Here is a 20,986-nt window from a genome sequence, read left to right as displayed (position 1 = left end):
AACGTTCTTGTAATAAATTTATATGTCTTCTTCTTAAAAGAATAAAAACAATAGTATGAAAATGTGAACCAATATTTGTGATTTCACATGAACTAAAAATTATTTGTAACCACATCAAATGTGTTTTACATTTGTATTAATTCATTCGCATTTAGTTTGTTTCTCGTTCCATTCATGTTCGCTACATATTCTCGTATTTGTCTTCACACCTATAATTTGGTAAATTTCATTAGAAATTCATTTCACTACGCATGCAATCAAGACGAGATGTAAAAGCCGATTGAGAAATTAAGTAGAAATTCAAATCGAGTTAAAAGTATTATATACGGGTATTTGAATAACTCCTTTTAGTAATTTTCTCACATTGTTAACCCGACCCCGACCCGTTTTCCAAACAAGTCCATAGTATCTGATTATATGGTGCTATCCTGCCTTGAGTTACTTGAGGGAGTGGTTGTCTTATATAAGCCTAGCCCAGGACATAGATTTAATTATGTTAGATAATTACGTGATTTGTTTATTTTATAATTTAAAAATATATAAAACACATTAGCAAAGTATGATAATCAACACATAGGGACACTCATACTCAACATATTTTATTTTATTTTTAGATTAACTACATTAATATAAGATATTTTATTAGTGACAGTTGAGACATATTGCAAAACTAATTCAGTATATTAAAGGTTAAACAAATATCTTAAAATCTGTCTAAAAGTATGAAAAGATTAAAGATATCTATGACGGTTCAAGTCAGTGATCCCTAACTCAATGAGATGAGAAATCCAAATACTTTACTAAAAAGGGGATGTTTTAACCTCTTGGGTTCAAGTCTCACTTATCATGACGCCAAAAAAAAAGTTACAGGTAGGTTTTTTTTTCACCTATATGGCGGGTTTCATCCCGAGGGGATCTCCGAGGTACTTGGGAAATGAAAATGATCAGACGAGCGAATGGTTTGTCACTTGTCAGTGATCCAAATGAAAGTTCACAAGAAATCTATGTCGAATTGATAGATTATAATATAGTTTTGGACTTTAGTACTCAATATCATCTAATTAATAAGTAATATATATCACATTAAATTAATTAATAATAAGAAAAGGGAAAAATGAAGCAGTAATAACGAGCCTAAACTTTTATACCACTTGTTAGGAAATAAATGATACACAACGAAAGCAAACAACACACATGCAGAGACAGAAAATTAGAATGAACAAGAGAATATAACGTGGTTTGTGAACCCCACATCCATGGTTGCAACAAAATTTTTTTTATTAGCTCAACGTATAAAGATTACCATTACATATGCATGCCATTTATAAGATAGAACCTAGGGCTCAGCTTTCTAAATAAGAAATAAGAAACACTAATAAACCTCTTTGAAATAATCCAAAATCAGCCCCGTTGGACTCCATCTTGTGTCGCCCAGCCTACCTACTCCTAAGGCCCAATACTAAACCTTCACAACCCCAACAGTTTAAAATTTAGATTCCTTTATATTTTTTATTTTATTTATTTCCAATTTGTCTTTCTATGCAAATTGAAATAATCCCAACTTTTCTGTATTGACTAATAATAATCTCGACTTTATAAATCACTACTAGCGGTCTCAACTTTCAACTATTTTTTGTCTCAATGGACCTCTATTAAAAAACACTTAACGCCGTTAAGTTTTTTCCCAAATTTCAAACCAATGTTATAGGGTTTTTAATCGAAAGTGATACGAGTTGACCGGTGTAAAATTGATCTCAAAACGATGATCCAAGCAACTAAACAATGCTTCAATTCAGGTGTTTGAATTTCTAATTAACAAAAATCAAGTTATTTAAATCACCGTTTCAAGATAAGTTTTACATCAGTCGAATTGTATCGTTCTTCCGATCAAAAGCACTAAAACATCGGTCTGAAACTTGGGACAAAACTTAACGACGCTAAATGTTTTTTAACAGAGGTCAATTGAGACAAAATAATTGAAAGTTGAGACGCTAGTATGATTTTTAAATTTAGGATTATTATTGGCCAATACATAAAAATTGATATTATTTGTTTTCAATTTACCTTTTTATTATTGCTTTTCTTTTAATTGATGGTCTCTCGTGGTCAAGGGGGAAGATGGCTAGGCGTGAAAAGATGGAATCTTGGGGTTTTATACTTTTGTATGTATATTTAGTAATTTTTTTTTAAATGGTGACTTTTCTTTGTGTTTATGTCATCGCACTCTCTAAACGGGAGAGCTTCGTTGTTTTACTATGGCTAAACTATGTTGCCTTAATAGGGTCCACACTGGCTTCAGAATTTGACTTGTGCGTTCCCCTAGAAAACCATACGGCCGGCTGCCACTTGACAGTTGTTGTGCCGCCAAAAGAACATAACTCTCTGGCGTAACACCAGTAGAACAAAAAGCCAGGTGGGCTAGGGATTTGTACTGACAACCTTACAATACCTGGCTAAAATTCTTCATTGCCATAATCACTAAAAAAACTCAAGTCTTTCTATCACCAGGCCTCAAATAATTATAATAATACTAATAGTTATAAAATTTTTTTATTATATCATACAAATAGCACTTTAAGGGATAAAAAGGCTAAAACGCATTCATGTTCAATACATATGAGGTGACTTAAATAAAAAAAAACTTAAAATCCATTAGTTTAACCAGGATCGAACATAACATCCATATAAAGGATAAAAAATAAAAGTTATTTTTGAAAAAGATTAATTCAGTAATTTAACTTTTTTTAAACGACAGAAAATCTTATTTGTAAACCTACTCTTTCGGTGTCATATCCAAGGTCAACTCTTCAGCTGCTATAGTGCTATGAGACCGTACTCCCTCAATGCGCGAGAATCATATGAAGTGATGAACTCTGTAAACCTCGCCCCTTGTCAGGTTTGAAGTCGTGATAACAAAATTATACGTCTCTTTATTCGGATTTCTTTGAACCGGACCAAGTAAGAATTAAACTAACACAAATAGACAAAATACCCTAATATATATATATATATATATATATATATATATAAAATAAAAAATATAATACGTGGGCAACAAGTTCTCCATTTTACCTCTAATTCTTTTTCCAACGCCGTGACTTAACTTGTTTACGACCCTTTTCTCTATTTTAAAAGAATCAATTCCTTAATTTAACTAACTCAAAACTCTTTATGGTCTAGTGGTAAGAGGTTTGCGTTCTCTAATGGAGACTCTAGTTTAATCCCACATGTATCATATTTGGGTGGATATTGACAATGAAGGATTTTGAGTTATGCCTTATTCAAAGGTTGTCAGTTCGAATCCTGAGCCTACCCAGGTTTCATCTCACGTGTGTTACGCCAGAGAGTTATGCTTTTGTGGGGCAAAACGGTTGTCAAGTGGCAGTCGGTGGTATGGTTTCCCGGGGAAACACCCAGCCAACTCTGAAGCCAGCGTGGGCTCGGTTAAGACAACATAGTCTAACCAGAGCGGGGCATCAGGGCTCTTCAAATTTGGAGAGTGCGGTAGCCTAAATATAAGAAAGTCGTCATTCTAATAAAAAAAAATATAGAATAATTTAGAACTTTGATGCCGCAAAGTTCCTATTGGGCCACCTTTACGGCACCTTATTAGTGACATTTTTTTTTGTTTTAGTTCCGGTATGTAACGCAATTGACAAAAATTGACAAAAAATCAATTTTGTTTTTGTTTTGTTTTAGTTCTGGTATCGTAACGAACGTGACGAAAGCCGATTGGATTCGCGCAAACTCATCACGTTTTGTTTTAGTTCCATTACCGTAACGAAAACCAACCGAATGCTAATTTTTTTAGTTCCAGTACCGTCACGAATGTGCCGGACACCAGTCGAATTCTCGTAGAGTGGCCGCCTCAATGCCTGGGATCGATAACGGTTTGGTTTTACCAACGATCGAGTTTTTCTCAATATTTAATTTTTTTTTTGTTTAGCTTCGGTACAAAACACACGTAACCAAAACCGATTGAATTCATGTCGACTTACCGTCTCAAACGTTTGAGACTGACAATGCTTAGGTTTTATCACCACTCAAATTTTACCGATCTCCCTGCGCCGAGTAAAACACCGGTTTACTTTTAAAAAAGGTATATAATAAAAATCAATTACGTGGGCTACAAGTTCTCCATTTTACCTCTAATTCTCTTTCCAATGCCGTGAACAACAAGCACTCAAAAATATCACAATTCAAAGAACCTTCGAGACACCAATATCATTTTTATAAAATTCCCAAATTACCCTTGGAATCCCATGATTTATCAAGAACCTTCCAGACCCACCACCACTATATAAAACCACCATCATCATCATCACCGTCCCAATCAACCATATAACAATTAACAAACAACATATTCAAATTATTTAAACCAATCTTCATATTAACTATGCCAACAAGACCAGTTGGACCAGTGCGTCAGGACTGGGAGCCAGTGGTGCTCCACAAGTCCAAACCGAAGGCGAGCGTCCTCCGCGACCCCAAAGCAGTGAACCAAGCGCTTCGGTCTGGCGCACAGGTCCAGACTGTGAAAAAGTCTGATGGAGGAATGAACAAAAAAGTGTCAGCGACGGCTGTTTCGCCTCGTAAGCTTGACGAGGCGGAACAGCCGGCCGCGATTGAACGAGTGGGGCACGAGGTGCGCCACTCGATTCAAAAGGCGAGGGTCGAGAAGAAAATGAGCCAAGCTGAGCTGGCGAAACAGATAAATGAGCGGCCGCAGGTTGTTGTATAGGTGATGGTGTGTTTGTGTGTTGTTTATTGGAAGTTGATGATCATGTGAATCTTTTGTGTTGTTAAAAAGTGTTATGGTTTATGCGATTTGGCAATGGTTTCCGTACTCGATTTGAATCAACTTGATCTAATTTTGGACTTATTTTCGGTACCGTTAAAAGTTAAAACATCATTTGGTGTAAACGAGTTATGCCCGAGCTCTCTCTCTTTTAATTAAAGAGGGTTTGAGCCCGAGCTCGGCTCTTTGTAGAGTTGTATTTCCATAGGGAGCTCAACTTTTGACTAGTTCATCAAACGAGTCATGTGAATTGTTTTGTCTTGTTATGTGTTATGGTTTTGAGATTTGGCAATAGCTTCCGTACTTAATTTTAATCAACAAGACTTAATTAGGCTTATTTTCTATATTCTTAAAAATCGGGTGTAAACGAGCTAGGACTGAGTTCTGCTAGTTTATTTAAGAAGTTTGAGGTTGAGTTTGTACTTTTAAAGCTCGAGCTTGATCTTAAGTGGTTTGCCAAACGAGCCCGGGTTAATTATTGTTTTTGGTATTTATTAAAGTTTTTATATATAATATTAAAGATGTTACTTAATTTTTATATCATATATTATATAGTAATAGTAATGGTTTTATTGTTTTAACGGCTAAGATGGTGACGATTATATAAACTAGTTAAAACGGCCCGCGCATTGCGACGGTACAACGCGAATGGATATGTGACTTGTGTCGTTGGACAATTCAACCAGCAAACCCGAAACCCGTCATCCTTCCAAGACATATTCAAGGCAACCCCGAAACCCGTCATCCTTCCGAGAAATATTCAAATGGTGCTTCACTATTGCTTCTGAATCAAGTTTTTAAGGATGATTGTGTCTTTTCTTAGACTGTGCGTAGTGGAACACTTTCCCCACCCAAAAAGCCCCATATCATATGAAAACACCACCCCTGGGGGACTATGGGCTGTTTTGGGGGGTGGGGGCGCTTCCTACAAAGCGTCTGTACGGGGAAATTGATGGAAGGTTATTGGTGGCCTTGTTATTTTTTTTTTATAAAATATAATAATAAAATAATAATAAGGTAATGATTTGAAAAGGCTCCATCTATTACACCCCTTTTAGCAAAAAAAAAAAAAGATCATCCTATGGTGACGTGACACCACATAGCATAAAACACCATGGACAAACAAGTGAGAGAGAGTGTTAGTAGAATCAAGTACAAAACATGATGCAAAATGCACAAGTTATAATGCAAGAATCAAGTACAAAACATGATGCAAAATGTACAAGTTATAGTGCAAGAGAAACTTTATAAAACAAAAGGCTCAAATCGGATCGAGTTTGATATGTGAAGCTCGAGTGCGGAATCGTTTAAGATTAACTTGATTCAATGTCTTAACAAACCGAGTTCGAGTAGCTAATGTTATGCATGCACTTAAGGGACACCTTTAAAATCATCACCTCTTTATCAAATAATTTTGATTTATATATCAATTTAGTCATATTAGAATTAGTTTACAAGTCAATTTAGGCATAATCAAATTACTCAACAGATCAAGGCGGATGGTTGTAAGCGGTTTAATGATCGATGTGCATTTTCATAACGCTGTAAAACTTCTTTTTTTATCCTTGTGTCAAGGCCCTCTTAAAACCATTCAAAATTTGCTTCTATATCACATACAAATTTTAAAAACAAAAGTTTCGATATACAAATTAAATGTTCGTTTAATTTTGAGTCGTCGACAGAATAATCTTCTATTAAAAATTGATGACCTTTTTTTATCTAGGATTTTGATTGAAATATTTGAATTTTGTTGAAGTAAAATTGTTAGTGGGGTGTATATTAAATAGGTAAAATAAATTTTTTTAAGGCTATAAAGTCTTTATCCAAGGCCACATCCAACATTTCACTTGGTGACTTGAATCTGTGCCTACTACTCGATGGCTATAACCACTAGGGCGTCGGCGGCACAGCCGCTTGGGTTATAGTACCCGCAACCCATTACCCATGTGTACTTAGAAAACTAGAGGAGGGTGTGAACAGGTTGTCTTAAATTTAACTTGTTTAAAAATGCTAATGAATTTGTTAAAACTCTTTTCACAACATAATAATAGTAAATGAAATTAGTAAAAAGTTGAAGGGATAGAGATGACACCACTGATTTATATAGGTTAAAATGAATTTTAACTAATTCACTTTAGCCCTCTGCCCTCCGATCGGGTGTTTTCTTCACTAGGCATCCCCATAAACGATAAGGATCACCAAATACACGTTTCACTTGTTCAAGGTAGTAATCGTCTTCTTCAACACACTATGCTAAGATAGTGTATCTTTACAAGTCTTCAAATTTCACTGTCAGGATAGTGAAGTTCACAAACACTATGCCAAGATAGTTTCTCCTCACAAATAATATAAAACTCTATATCAAATAAAGTTTCTAACCCAATTACAATAGCATTTTATCAAAATAGCGTTTCCCCTCTTAGATCATCAATACAATGACTAAAACATCCTCTGGTGACGCCCCTTCAATAACACAATATAGAATAAAGAATTTTGTAGTTATTGTTGTTCTTTGATCTTGATTTCTGCTCTTCAATTTGATTCTTGGAAGGCGTTTGTAATCAAGAGAGATCTTTAATATAAATGTATTTGTATTTTGTAGTGCAAAGAGTTTTGGAATAAGGTTGTATAAGTCTTCTATTTATAGCCCAACATCTGAAAGCAAATTGTATAATATCTGCTAGCCTGACAGTGGATCCCTATGGTTGATCTTCATCGACTATGGACAACCGATCCACATCTTCTTTGATCTTGTGATTGTGAACGTTATATAAAGTCCCTTTCCATATTTAAGCCTCCAAATGCATGTATATCGCATGCCTTTATGTGTCTTATTCACTAGCCATTGAGACCTTGCACCATATACCCATGATTTTCACCTAAATGGGACACAATGGTTTATGAAGCCCAAACCATTATGCATTTGTCCTTATACATAAGATGTTAGCAAAGATTATGAGAAAATGGACCTGAATTCTTCGAACTTATTTATACATTCGTTCATAACTTTTCGAACCATATTTGGGTTGGCCCATTAAGGCTTGTGAAAACATACATGACACCAAACATATGAACTAAAAATGGTTGATGGGTTTGCCCGGCCCAAGTGTTAACTAAAACAATATTCATTTTCTAAAGATTGACGGTGCCTACTGAATGACTAGGTGGTCGTAGGTCGGCTTGTGGACGACCCAGGTTTGGAACCCCCAAAGAGTTTTTCCCAAAGGGAATAATCCCTGGTTCCCAGGTTCTCCTCACGTCCTCTATAGGTTTCTATGGGTGTGCAAGAAACCGAAAAAACCGAAATATTCAAACGAAAAAACCGAACTGAAACAAAAACCACCGTGCTTGGTTTTATGTTTTTGTAAAAACCAAACCGACCAGAATTTCTAGATTTTCATTTTTTAAGTTTTTATTTTAAGTAATTTATAAGAATTTCATATATATGTAACTCAAATACTTTTGGCCAAATGTATAATATTCTATTAGCTAACAATTAACAAAATTATTTATACCTAGAGTCGTTAATTTCGAAAAACCTTCTTTTCGGCCAAAAATTTTCAAGGCTCAAATGGTAAAAATTGAAACCAAAACAAAACCGAAAAACCGAGACCGAAACCGAAACTAAACGGTTTTAAAATTCCAAAAATCGAAGTTTTGGTTTTCGTTTTGGTTTTAGCCCAAAATCGCACCGAACCGCACCACGCACACCCGTAACGTCCTCGGAGGAACCTTTTCCTCTGATGCCATTTAGCACTAATTGCGCTGCCCCAAGAGTTGAAACCTTGGCATAACGCAGGCATGATAAAACCTTCGTTGTGGCTCGGATTCGAACTGGCCACCTCTTGAAGAACGCCTAGTTCTTATCTTCAATGTCATAACCAACTAGGTTAGCCAGAAGGTTAAATAATATTCATTTTGACCCTTTCCATTTATTATTTAAATTTTGTGCTCGGTTTTCCTCCTGATGGTGGAATTGAGATGATCGGGTATGTCAGTGGTCCATCAGTGATCCAAGTTGCTCGCTAAAAAAAATAAAAATAGAATAATAGTATTAAAACTTTATTTAATATATTACGTTAAAACATATGATATTATGGTTATGACAATTCTACATATTAAGAGTAATCTTACATTGTTTTTCTAAAGCAATTATGCACATGACCATATGATGTTTAGTTTAGAAGAAAAAAAAAAGGACGTCAAACTATAAATATAGGTAGTTGTTCTAAATTTGATTAACTTATCAAGAAAATAAAAATGTGCCTAAAGGAAAAGAAACATGATGATGTAACAATAGATAAGAAGAGACATCACAATAAAAAAAGTGGGAAAAGTGAAGCAAGAATCGAAATGTTTTTCTTTTCTTCTAGACAATAAAATGCACTTGAATAACGAATACTCAACGAAATTAAATGTTTTCTAATAAAGGAGATGCCAACCCATTTAACACATGGGTTGATAGTAAAGTTAATAATAACTAAGTTAATAATAACTAAATTGTTCAAGCTTGAATTTGGCTCGAGCTTGATTTTATCAGATATTCAATAGTAAAATGTATATTGTATACACTATACACATATAAATTTAATACATAATGAAAGATAATTAGAAGGGTACCGCTCTTCTAATCAAATTCTTTCACTTTATTTTTTATATACTTTTAATGTAAAAATGTTTGCTCAAGTTAATTAAATAAAAAATAAGTGTATTTTAGTCATTTTAGTTCAATTGAGAGAAGAATCTAACAAAATTAGCTCAAAAATACAAATAGATAAAATATGAAAACTTTATACCTTAAATTGATGAAAAAACAGGTTTGGTTCTCAACTAGTCATTATTAAACCTTATGGATTTAAGTTGAAATTAACTTTAACTATTATTATTATTATTATTATTATTATTATTATTATTATTATTAATTTTGCTCTATTCTCTCAAATTTTAAATCCTTTAATTCTAATTTTGTTAAAACTCCAATTTAGAAAAATATACTACGAACTCAAAGAAACCTTTTAACTTTTGAACTCCTTTAAAGTATATATAATAAGATATTTTATTTAGTGATGTTAAATCTTTTTATTGACGTTAATTATACTAGTGGATTTAAAGTATCCATGAAATGAATGAAAAGAAAAAAGAAAACAAAAACTTTTTCTTTGATATATTGTAGTGGTAATCACGAAGGACTTTGTCTCGTTATAAAAGCATGTCATCTCATCTTCTTCCTATTCTACAATCACAACATTACTCCCTTTTTTCTTTATGATAAAGAGGTCAATTTGAATACTCCATAGAGGGTCGAGTTTGGAGACTAGGGTTGTAAACAAACCGGACAAACACATGTGATGCTTTTTTATATTCGTTTGTTACATGATAGTAGACTGAAAGAAACACAAATGGTTTCAATTTGTGCTTGTGTTCGTTCGCTAAAAGTTGCCCGTTCGCCTTACAAGATTGGACGGATCCATAATTTTCATGGTGAATGTAAAAAATGATTCAACATAGAACGAGTCAAGTCGAAAACATCACATTTAAAATTGTTTTGAAGTGTTTAACTTTGTTTCTTTTGAAAGTAGTTATTATCTAAGAATATTAGTTGCGTCTAGATTTAAAAAAATACACACACAAAAAAATAAAAAGATCAAAGCCTTCAGCAATCATCACAATCCTATACAGGGGCAGGATGTCGGCCGACCTCTGTGAAATTTCTTTTAAAGACATATATATGTTAAAATCTCGATCGACCCCTGAAATTTTAACATCAATCCTTTTTAGACCTCTGTGAAATTTTATCCTAGGTCCGTCATTAATCCTATTACAAAAGCACATAGTTAAACCCAGTCTAAAAGACCACACATATCATATTTTGATTCCTATAAAGGCCAACAAAATCCTTCTTGTCAGCCCACGAGTATTGCATTTTGATTTAGAACACACAAATCAAACCTAGTTTATAACAGTGGACAAATCCTATTTGAAACCAATAACAAAAAATGCCCAAAATTTAGAGGTATGATTATTTGGGACACACAAACCAAACCTAGTCAAACTCACATGATTAAGAAGCATTCATCAAACAACTCTTTTTGGTAACTCATGATTTATGGTAAATGCCCAAAATTTAGAGGTACGATTATTTGGGACACACAAACCAAACCTAGTCAAACTCACATGATTAAGAAGCATTCATCAAACAACTCTTTTTGGTAACTCATGATTTATGGTGTAGTGATAGGAGGCTTGGGTTTTTCGGTAGATATTCAAGTTCGATCTCCACTCAAGTCACTTTTGGTGTATAAGACAATGAAAGATTTGAGCTAGGGCTTCTACAAGGTGATCGGTTTGAATCCCTGTGTGTGCTACGTTAGAGAGTTCTACAATTGTGATGCATCCGACATTATGGTATCCCGGGGAACGCCCAAGCCAACTCTGAAGCCAACATGAACCTGGTTAAGACAACATAGTCTGGCCAGAATGGAGCAACGAGGCTCTCCAATTTGATGAGTGTAGTGACCTAAACATAAGAAAGTCTTCATTCTTAAAAAACAACTCTTTTGATTTACCAAACAAGTTGTTCCCTAGAAATGATTCAAGCCTCCGATTAAACTAGCTACCATAACCGTGTTCGTTTTGTGGAGGCTTGGACTTGATTTGGACCCAGTTTACTTGAAAACCTATTATTTGGGTTTAATGAAGATAGAAACATGAAAGGTTTGGGTAGGCATTATATTTCTTTATTAGAGCCCGTTTATGTTTTTTTTTCTTTATTGTTCTCTAAACTATAAACTCTAGACTAGTCTCAATATATTGAAATCATTGCAGCTGTAACTCTTCACTAGCGTGACAGATAGCAATAATAAAATACCATGGTTGCAACATGTGGATGTAGTAGTTAAGTCTAGACCGAGCGATGTTAAATTCCCGTGTTTGTTTATTTGCTTACGTGTGTGTTTCAGTTTAACGGGTGTGGTAGATCCTAACAAAGCGTCCAAGCGATAAAAAGGAAATGATATTTTTACACTTCAAGAAACGCATCTCCAATGTAAAAAAGAGCTTTTATCGATAGAAATCGCGAAAAAGGTGAAAACACCTACCATAAGATTACTTTGTCGAGAGGCACGTATATAATAAAAAGACACTCAAGAGACGAATGGGTGATCAAGCAGCTATTCACATGAATAGCTAACAATTTGGAAGTTGATGACCCATATTTCTTACTAGGATTGAGTCTGTGTGATACACGGGTTGTTAAAAAATAAAATAAAAAATTTTAATTTAATATACGTATTAACATATCTTATGGATTTATAAGATATAAATAATTTACTAAAATACATAGATTAGTAAGAATAATTTGTATTTGCATTTTAAAAGTAATAAAATGAAAGGTTGTGAATTTATACCAATTAAGAAAAAGAGAAGACTAACATCAATTAATCTTAGTTGAGTTAGTAAGCCATAAACATTTTAAAAGTAAGGTATTGAGTTTAATTTCCACCAACAAACATATTTTTCATTTTATCATTCATGAAGGAAAAATTGTAAAAATGGAAACTTATACACTTGAAGCCTATGTGGAGGGTCTAATTGAATGACAAGTGAAAATATTGTGTTGCTTTAATATATAGGTAGATTAGCTTGGATGCGAGATGGTAAGGGTTTTACAACTTACCAAAAGTGAATGGCTGCACTTCGTCAAACGGGATATGGAACCATGGTGGATTCGTTTGATGATTTTCTAATGATGTCTAACAGGATCACACGAGAAAACATGTACAATTTTTTTTCAAGGGTAAACAGTATCTAAGCGTGACACCTCGCTCTTCTATGTTAACACCGTTAACCCAACTCCGTTATATTACATGTCACGCATAACATCTACATGAGTCAGTAACAGTCACACACAAGAGTCGGTTCGTACGCGTTAGTGATAAATGTCAATCCCGTAAACGAATACATGTATGTGCTATGTGATTACTTGCTTTGCGTGTTCATGCTTTGATTATTATTATTATTATTATATATATAAATATAATAAAATAAAATAAAAAAAAAAAACCTAAGGCGCCCCGAGCGGCGCGTAGGATTTGGCTAAATCCCTCGCGTCGCGCGGGGGATCACCAGATCGTGAAAAGTTTTTTAAAACGATTTTAAAAACCCTAGAGCTCATATTATCGACCTCTGCCAATTTTGTACGAAACCCTACAGATTTTGGGTCACTTGGGAAGCTTAGGGGTGCATTGGAAGTGCTAGGGGTTGTGTTTACATAGTAACAATCGTTAGTTATAAGTATCCATCTCTTAACCGTTGTTTTATTGATTTGTTAAGTGTTCTTTTGATGTTAAGAGGTGCTTGGTATGAGAATCTCAGTGATATAACCATTATAAGACATGTGTGATTGATAATTGATGATTTAGAATGTTGTTGTTAGTGTAAACATGAATTAGTTAAGGTTCATGATAGATTGGATTCTGGACAGATTTGTACTCGCTTATTGTTTCTATTGTAACTTGATGATAAACGATGATTTTTAATAAATTCTTGATTCTAGGATAGTTTGTCGAGTCTAGTTTCCAGAAAGTTATAATTTGTAATTTTCGGATATACAGAAGATAGGTTTTATAATTTTACAAGATTGCGTGTCTAATCTGATTCGGGAAGATGTTTTCTGTTCTAACTTCCCGACATCATAACTTGAGATTGATAAAGCCAAATGGGTTGGTTCCACTCCTGGAACTTAGTATTATAAATTTAGGAGACAACCCAATTAGCCTTGCATAATTTGGATAAATGAGTTGAGAGAACCATGAAAATACTTTTTGTTGCGCAATCTGCCGAACTGTTTGTACCTATCTGCAATGATTGAATTATTGTGAGCTTTTCCTATATGATAAAAATATAATGAAAATTGTTTGAGAAACTTAGTCCATATATTCTATTGTGATAAATTTTATAGAATTTATCTTTGAGTTTTACATAGTTAATAAAATCAATTTGTACATGCTAAAATCTGTTTCGTGAACTGAATGATTATAAGTTAAGTTGTAAGATGAATACTTGGTTGCTTTGCCATGATATAATTTGTGGATACATGTTAGGACTTTTTGGTATATTTGACATTATTCATTATCACCAACGAGTCATCGGGTCAAGTTTGTGTTTGTGTGTGGGTCCATATGTGAGTTTTAGAGTCATGTGTTATTGAACACACTCTCATAGCTTAAACACTTGTACTAGGTAAAAGTTAACGAGTCAAGTGCATACATTTGGTTTGAGAAAAGTCCATTACACGTCACCAGGTGAGTTCATGCTTTTTCCTAGTTGTTTTCTGGATTGAAAACAACAAAACTATTTTCGTATACTTGTTTTCTGGATTGAAAACAACAAAACATTTTCCTTACTTGTTTTTTGGATTGAAAACATGGACATACTTACATACTGGTTTTCTGGATGAAAACACAGCGACTTACTTGTTTTCTGGATTGAAAACATGGACATACTTACATACTGGTTTTCTGGATGAAAACGCAGCGACTTACTTTGGATTTATGTAGTTTCTTATATATCACAAGTGTATACTAGATGCCCTCATATCACTTAAAGTCCTTACATACCTTGAACCGTTAGGATGGGATCGCGGGGAAATTTAAGTAGCACTACTGGGTTTGACAAACCCCACCTGCTATAACTCGACTGGAGGTCTAACGGGTATAAATTGTCCTAACATACATCGCCAGTGTTTTGTGATAGACCTGGTAAGAAGGCATATAGACAGTCAGCTTCGGTTCAAACGTCTAGTAGCTTGTAAATGGGTTAGCTACCCTGGTATATTTGAAAAGTGCTAAATCTACATATACAACTGATGCTACGTATACTATCTATACTATATATATTACTCTTTACTACAACTTATGAACTTACCAACCTCGTGTTGACCCTTGAGTATTTATACTTGCCTAGGTTGCTAGGTGTGCTAAGGAGCGGGTTGCATTGCATATGTCATGAGTCACACTCATCGCATGAACTTTTATTTCACATTGTTTATACATGATGGGTTGCGCGTGTTCAAACACATGGTTTATTGTTTATCTTAAAACACTTACTTTAACGCTTCCGCGACACTTTTAAATTGTCGGTTTGGATTTTGTTTTCTCAAGTTTGAATGAAACTTAGATAAATGTTATGAATACTTTAATTTAGTTGTTTGGTATAACGAATGAGCTAGATCCTGGTATGTCACACGCCTCGCGGTATAACTCCGTTAGTCAAAATTTGGGGGTGTGATACTAAGAAAACCCAATTTGAACGACATTCAACAATTTATGGGTGCATGAATCGAAACATGGTTCCCCGTGAATGGTTGGTTGCTTGGATTGTATGAAGTGGCGGAGCCACATTATCTCCACCGGGTTCGGCCGAACCAGGTATTTTTTCGGTTTAATATATACCCGATAATGCCGAATTAACGAGCGAACCTGTTTTTTTCGACGAGCGAATCCAATATCATTTAAGAAAAATATATTCGAACCCATTGGTTTGGAAAAATGTAATTATATTTTTTAGTAATGAATATTCATTTTATAAAATATAAAAAACTTTTAAAAAATTATAAAAATTATTAACAACATCATATATGGGCCAATAATAACCCAAAAAGCCCAATGTTACTCATAGAATGAGTCAATAAGCCCAACCCAATTAACGTTTTTAAACATAATACCTAAATAAAAAAATAAATAACTAAACCAAAACATCGGCCATCGCTCAGCAACCAATCAGCATCTTTTTGTCGACCAGAAGACCATTGCCTCATTGCATTCACCGGTTCGCCTCAAGGTTTCAACGATCATCACAACCAATATCCGTTAGTCTATCGTTTGTGAAATGTTTTTCTTCAATAAAGCATGTGAAGACGGATTTGTGTAATTATTTGGGTGATGATAATATGAATGATACTTATACTTGCTATATTAAAAAATAAGTTCTTTTTTAAACTCGCGATTGAAAACATCATTTTCAAAACATGAAAACGCGTAGGGATCAATTATAATATGTAATATCTTTTTATTTAATATGACTTTGTATTTTATTGATTGTTAACGATATATTTTTGTTACAATAGTGATATTGCATTTTATTTATCTAACCCAATGATTGGCCCAATCCAACCAATTCGCCTTAGAAAACTTGACGCCGGAAAAATAATCAAGCACCAGAAATTCCGAACCCATAAGAAAAAAATTCATGGCTTCGCCACTGATTGTATGCATTGGGAGTGGTTTAATTGTCAACTGCAAGAGAGTTCAATATATGAGAGGTGATCATCCTCAACCTACAATGGCTTTGGAAGTAGTTTCCTTGCACAGTCTATGAAAATGACACGTTTTTTCGTATCTTGAGTTCGAATAACGACATCAACGTTCTTGAGTAGTCATCTATATTCAACCACGTTATTATCGAAGTTGTACCTAATTCTTCATCTCAAGTAGGAGTAAGTATATTATAAATAAGGGTATTATCTTGTTGATGAAAATTGGAGTTGCGACGATTTAGAACCGAACCAGAACAGTTAAATGCTAAATATCAGATAGAATCGGACCGAATTTTAACAATTCCGGTTCGGTTCGGAGCCACGTTAAATGATTCTCGTGTAAACGTTCTCTCGCGGAACATGTTTTCAATTAAATCCTAGGTGTGAACTATTAGAATGTGCAAGAAACAATAGACAATTCATAAAATAAAACATTAACACATCAACATATTATATATTTTAATGGAGGAAACTAAGAATGGATTAGAATGCCCAACAATAACTTAAAAAAAATTAGACAGTGGAAGATGATTATCACTTATGATTTGGAATGGGATTGTATATAACCGAGAAAATGAGAATGTAGATGGTTGCCCATGCCTGAAAGTTGGAAAGCATGCTATAAATAAGGTTTTAAATATAATATTTAAAGTTTAAAACTAGCAAGGTTCTAGCGGTTCTCTAACCAGAACCCCGAACCAAGAACCGTGTTCATCAAAGTTTAAGAACCGGAACCAGACCATACAATATTACGGTTCGGTCTCAGTTCCCCGACTTTTATGGTTCGGAACCGTGAAATTGCTCACCCCTAGCTATGGTTATGATGTTTTTTAGTTATGTTTTTAATGTAAGTTTCTTACATAAATAAAATTTATATATTTAGAAAAAGATCAAATTAATTTTTTAAAGAAAAAGGGAGGGTGGAGACGGGAGAGAGTAGTGGGAGTGATTCATTTCCTTAATTAAGTAAATGGGATTTTAGTGTGATGTAATGTTGACTTAACACATAATGAAAGTTGGTTGAGACTTTAGAGTGCTTCATACTCCGATCAAATAGTTAGGAATCGAACTCTCATCCATTATGCTAGCTATCTCTAACTACATACATTGTTTACCGTCTTACTGTTGTCTTAGATTCTTAGCGCTCTTCAATATCTCACACTATCACTTTCACTCGATATGATGGTTTATTTTATTATCTGACCAAGCAAAACTTGTCACTATTCTTCACTATCATGACTTTCCATAACATAAATATGTTATGTTATGTGGTCGACAGTGTTGACAGTACAAGCGGATTCATTTGAGACAATAACAAATAGTTAATGGTGTAATGTTTATTGAACAAAAAGGTACATTCACGGTGTTCATGATGATCAAAGAGTCACTCACAAAGGCCTCGTGATTGGAGGCAAACCATCATATCCTGTTTTTTTGGGTTACTATACTTTTATAATATAATTTTGAACGATCATGGTTACTATTTCTTTTAGAGCAGCGACTTTCTAGTGGTTTTTTAGGCCGTCGTACTTCCAAATTTGAGAGTCTTGTTGCCTCACTCTGGCTAGCCTATGTTGTCTTAACCGGGCTCACATTGTCTTCAGAGTTTGGCTTGGGCGTTCCCCCGAGAAACCATATCATCGGCTACCACTTGACAGTTGTTGTGCCGCCACAAGAGCAGATTTCTCTGACGTAACATATGATGGGATGAAAACACGGGTGAGCTCGGAATTCGAACTGTCAACCTCTCAAGGCCTAGCTCAAATACTTAGTTGTCATATCCACCAAAGTGACATAAGTGATTACTTGATTATAACATATTGACTGTTTGTTTATTTGATTTTTATGTTAATTCGTTAAGTGTTGAACACTTGAACTTATAACCTATTATAACCTAACCCGATTAGGGTTAGGTTCAAATAAGAAGTTTGATTTTCCTAAGAAGGTTAGGAAGGAGGATATTTTAGTCTAATACTTTAATATCAAAACCCACTTACTTTATTCTCAAAACCCACTTAAATTAATTTCAAAAACCCACTTACATAAAACCCAATTACATCTTCACTCATCTCTTACAACCACCACCACTCCACCGCCCACCGCCACCACAATCGTCACCCACCGCCACCACCTCACCTGAAAAGTCCGAAAAAACACAATGAAAAACACAATGGAAAAATACACTATAAAAAAAACACAATAAAAAACATAATTGTATGACACAATGTAAATAGCACAATGGAAAAAACACAATGAAAAAAAAAACACAATGAAAAATACTATTGTATAACACAATTTTGTAAAACACAATTCGGTAAAACACAATTTGTAAAAAACCCACTAATTTTTTTTTATTTTGATATTACAATATGGTACTTATATAAAAGATAAAAAGACACTCGTTATTATGGTGAATTTGTTTTTCAATAAAAACGTTGTAAAAAAAGTTATGGACGTTTGAAAATGATGGGGGAATTTGGCATGTGCCTTGCATGTGGAGAGAGAAAGTCAACAAATGTGTTATTCATTTTATGCCCTCCTCCTTCTTTCACACTTGATTTCCCCCTAAACTAATCTGAACCCTTCATATTCAAAATCAATGGACAAGATTACTTCTTATCCTTCCTACAAAAACTATACTTCCTATTATAACTTAACCCCTTATGATTATATATGGAGGTTAATATGTTTCCTAAACTTATCCTTAATATACTACATATAGCTTATTTGGGTTAATAAATTGGATCATCATGCCTGACGTTGTGAAGCTCATTAGTAGAGTTCGATGAGTTATGTATAGTATTATTATGACTCCAAGATTAATCAATGTAGTTCAACGGGTATATTTGGTTGGAGGTAATGGAACGAAAGGGAAATGGAATGGGAGAAGAAATGGAATGGAGAAGGGAATTATTGTTATTCATTTGTCTTGTTCGGTTAACCTGTGAGAATAAAATGAATTATTACTTTATGTTGTTTGGTATCCCAAAAAAATTGTAGGAATGAAATAGAAATAATAAAAACATTCATATCTAAAAATATTTTTTTTACAAAAAAAAAAAATACAATGGCGATAGTGGTAGCTCATGTGACGAAAATGGTGGTGGCGATGGCAACGGTGGTGGTGGCGGTGGTTGTGGTGGTGGGGGTGGCACTGGCAGTGGTCAAGCGGTGGTGGCATTAGTAGTGATGGCGATGGTAGGGCGGCGGCGACGGTGGTGGCGGTCAGGTGGTGGTGGTGGTGGTGGCGGCTGTCACACCCCGACTAAGGGCCTGGGTGCGAGACCCGTTAGTTGGTATCTGTTTTGAAAATATATCAAAGTTGCGGGTTTGTTTTAGCGGAAGTCTATAAAATATAATATTCTTTTATAAAATGTCGGGTTAGAATACCTGTTGGATATTATTTGATAAAATGTGAGCGGAAGTCTTTTCAGATATAATATATTAAAAACTCGGGAGTTGAATACCCGTTTTGATATTTCAAATACTTATCATTTCAAAATATAATTCTTTATAATATTTTGAATAAAATATTTGAGCCATCAGATCACCTCTAATGACTATGTCTCCAATCTTCTTTCAGTCTTGCCTGTCAGTCCTATTCTTTACAGTTTCCCTGAAATTGGGGGAAAATACTTCAGCACACAACCGGTGAATGACGCTGACTCTATAATAAAATTGTATAAACAATAATAATATCTTTGTGACAATACTCATTAGACACCCAACTCAATTGGGTTACAATTACCCTAAGTACATGTACAGTTAATCATATACACAATATCATTTCTCTGAAAAGTCCCGAAGACTTCCAAAGGCGTGTTTGATGATATGCATGGCCTCGGGGAAATCCGAATCACCATGTATGTATGGATCCAGACACATGTATACTCTTAATCTGAGTGTACCCGATTCTTATTATTGCAACACAAAGTTTTAAGGATTCGCAAATCCCATGCAAACAGTTCAGACTCTATAAAAGTTTAGGGCGTATTCACTTTTTATGATTGTAAATCAGTTTCTGACACTGATTCCTGTATATTGATCAGTTTCGGTTACTGACCCTTGTCTGTAAATCAGTTTCTGTTACTAATTCATGTTTCTGTTTTCAGCTTTCAGATTGATTGATTGGCAGTTATCTCGGACCTATAGTACGAGTATAACATTTGTATAAATATCTAGATCAACGATCTAGCTTCAGACCCCGTAGTCTGTTTTGTATAGCTGTAACCTTGACAATTTATTTTTTTGTACAAAACATGTGAACATTTAGTCCCTTTGTTTATTTATTAATTATATATCAGGTTTCTTCTTCAGAAAGAAACATTTATACCAGGTTTCTACTTCAAGAAGAAACATTACTTTAACAATAACCTATGTGAATGAATAGTATGTTTCTTAATCATTAACAATACTATTTTAACTATACCCTTTGCATGTAAATGATTATGTTTCTTAATCATGAAGAAACATTAATTAACTATAACCTTTGCTTATTAAAAGCTATATTACGTTTAACAGTGATCAAGGTTCAGGCTATACCCCCGACTATGGTCTAAGCTATTATAATAATAATAAAATAATAACTTGATCAGAACCCCTACCTCTCACGGGTATGTGGAGTTTAAATGCCTATGACTGATCGAGCGGTACTTGTACTCTATATCGCATTTTACTGCTTAAACCGTCAAAGCTTCGGAGCTTGGCACGTTCATCGAGGTCGGCACGCAAACCAAGACTAGTGTGTGAAAATGTGTGTTGGAGGTGTGAGATGGGAATGCCGATCACCCCCCTTTTATAGCTGAATTTGTAGCGTTTGCCATGTGTCCCCCCGTCGCGTCACGTGTTGCTGCGTCATCATGGACCGCCGCGTA

The 20,986-nt window shown here is 34.5% G+C and overlaps 1 pseudogene; it reads left to right on the top strand.

The window, feature by feature from the left end:
* The first annotated feature begins 4,377 nt into the window (after positions 1–4,377).
* Positions 4,378–4,741, top strand: LOC143569167 (multiprotein-bridging factor 1c pseudogene; annotated as a pseudogene).
* Positions 4,742–20,986: the final 16,245 nt, after the last annotated feature.

This window comes from Bidens hawaiensis, unplaced genomic scaffold (genome assembly GCF_021521415.1).
Source record: "Bidens hawaiensis isolate Kalapana, Puna unplaced genomic scaffold, B.hawaiensis_p1.1 tig00024419_1, whole genome shotgun sequence".
Taxonomy (NCBI): Eukaryota; Viridiplantae; Streptophyta; class Magnoliopsida; order Asterales; family Asteraceae; genus Bidens; species Bidens hawaiensis.
This window is presented reverse-complemented; position numbering and strand designations above follow the sequence as displayed.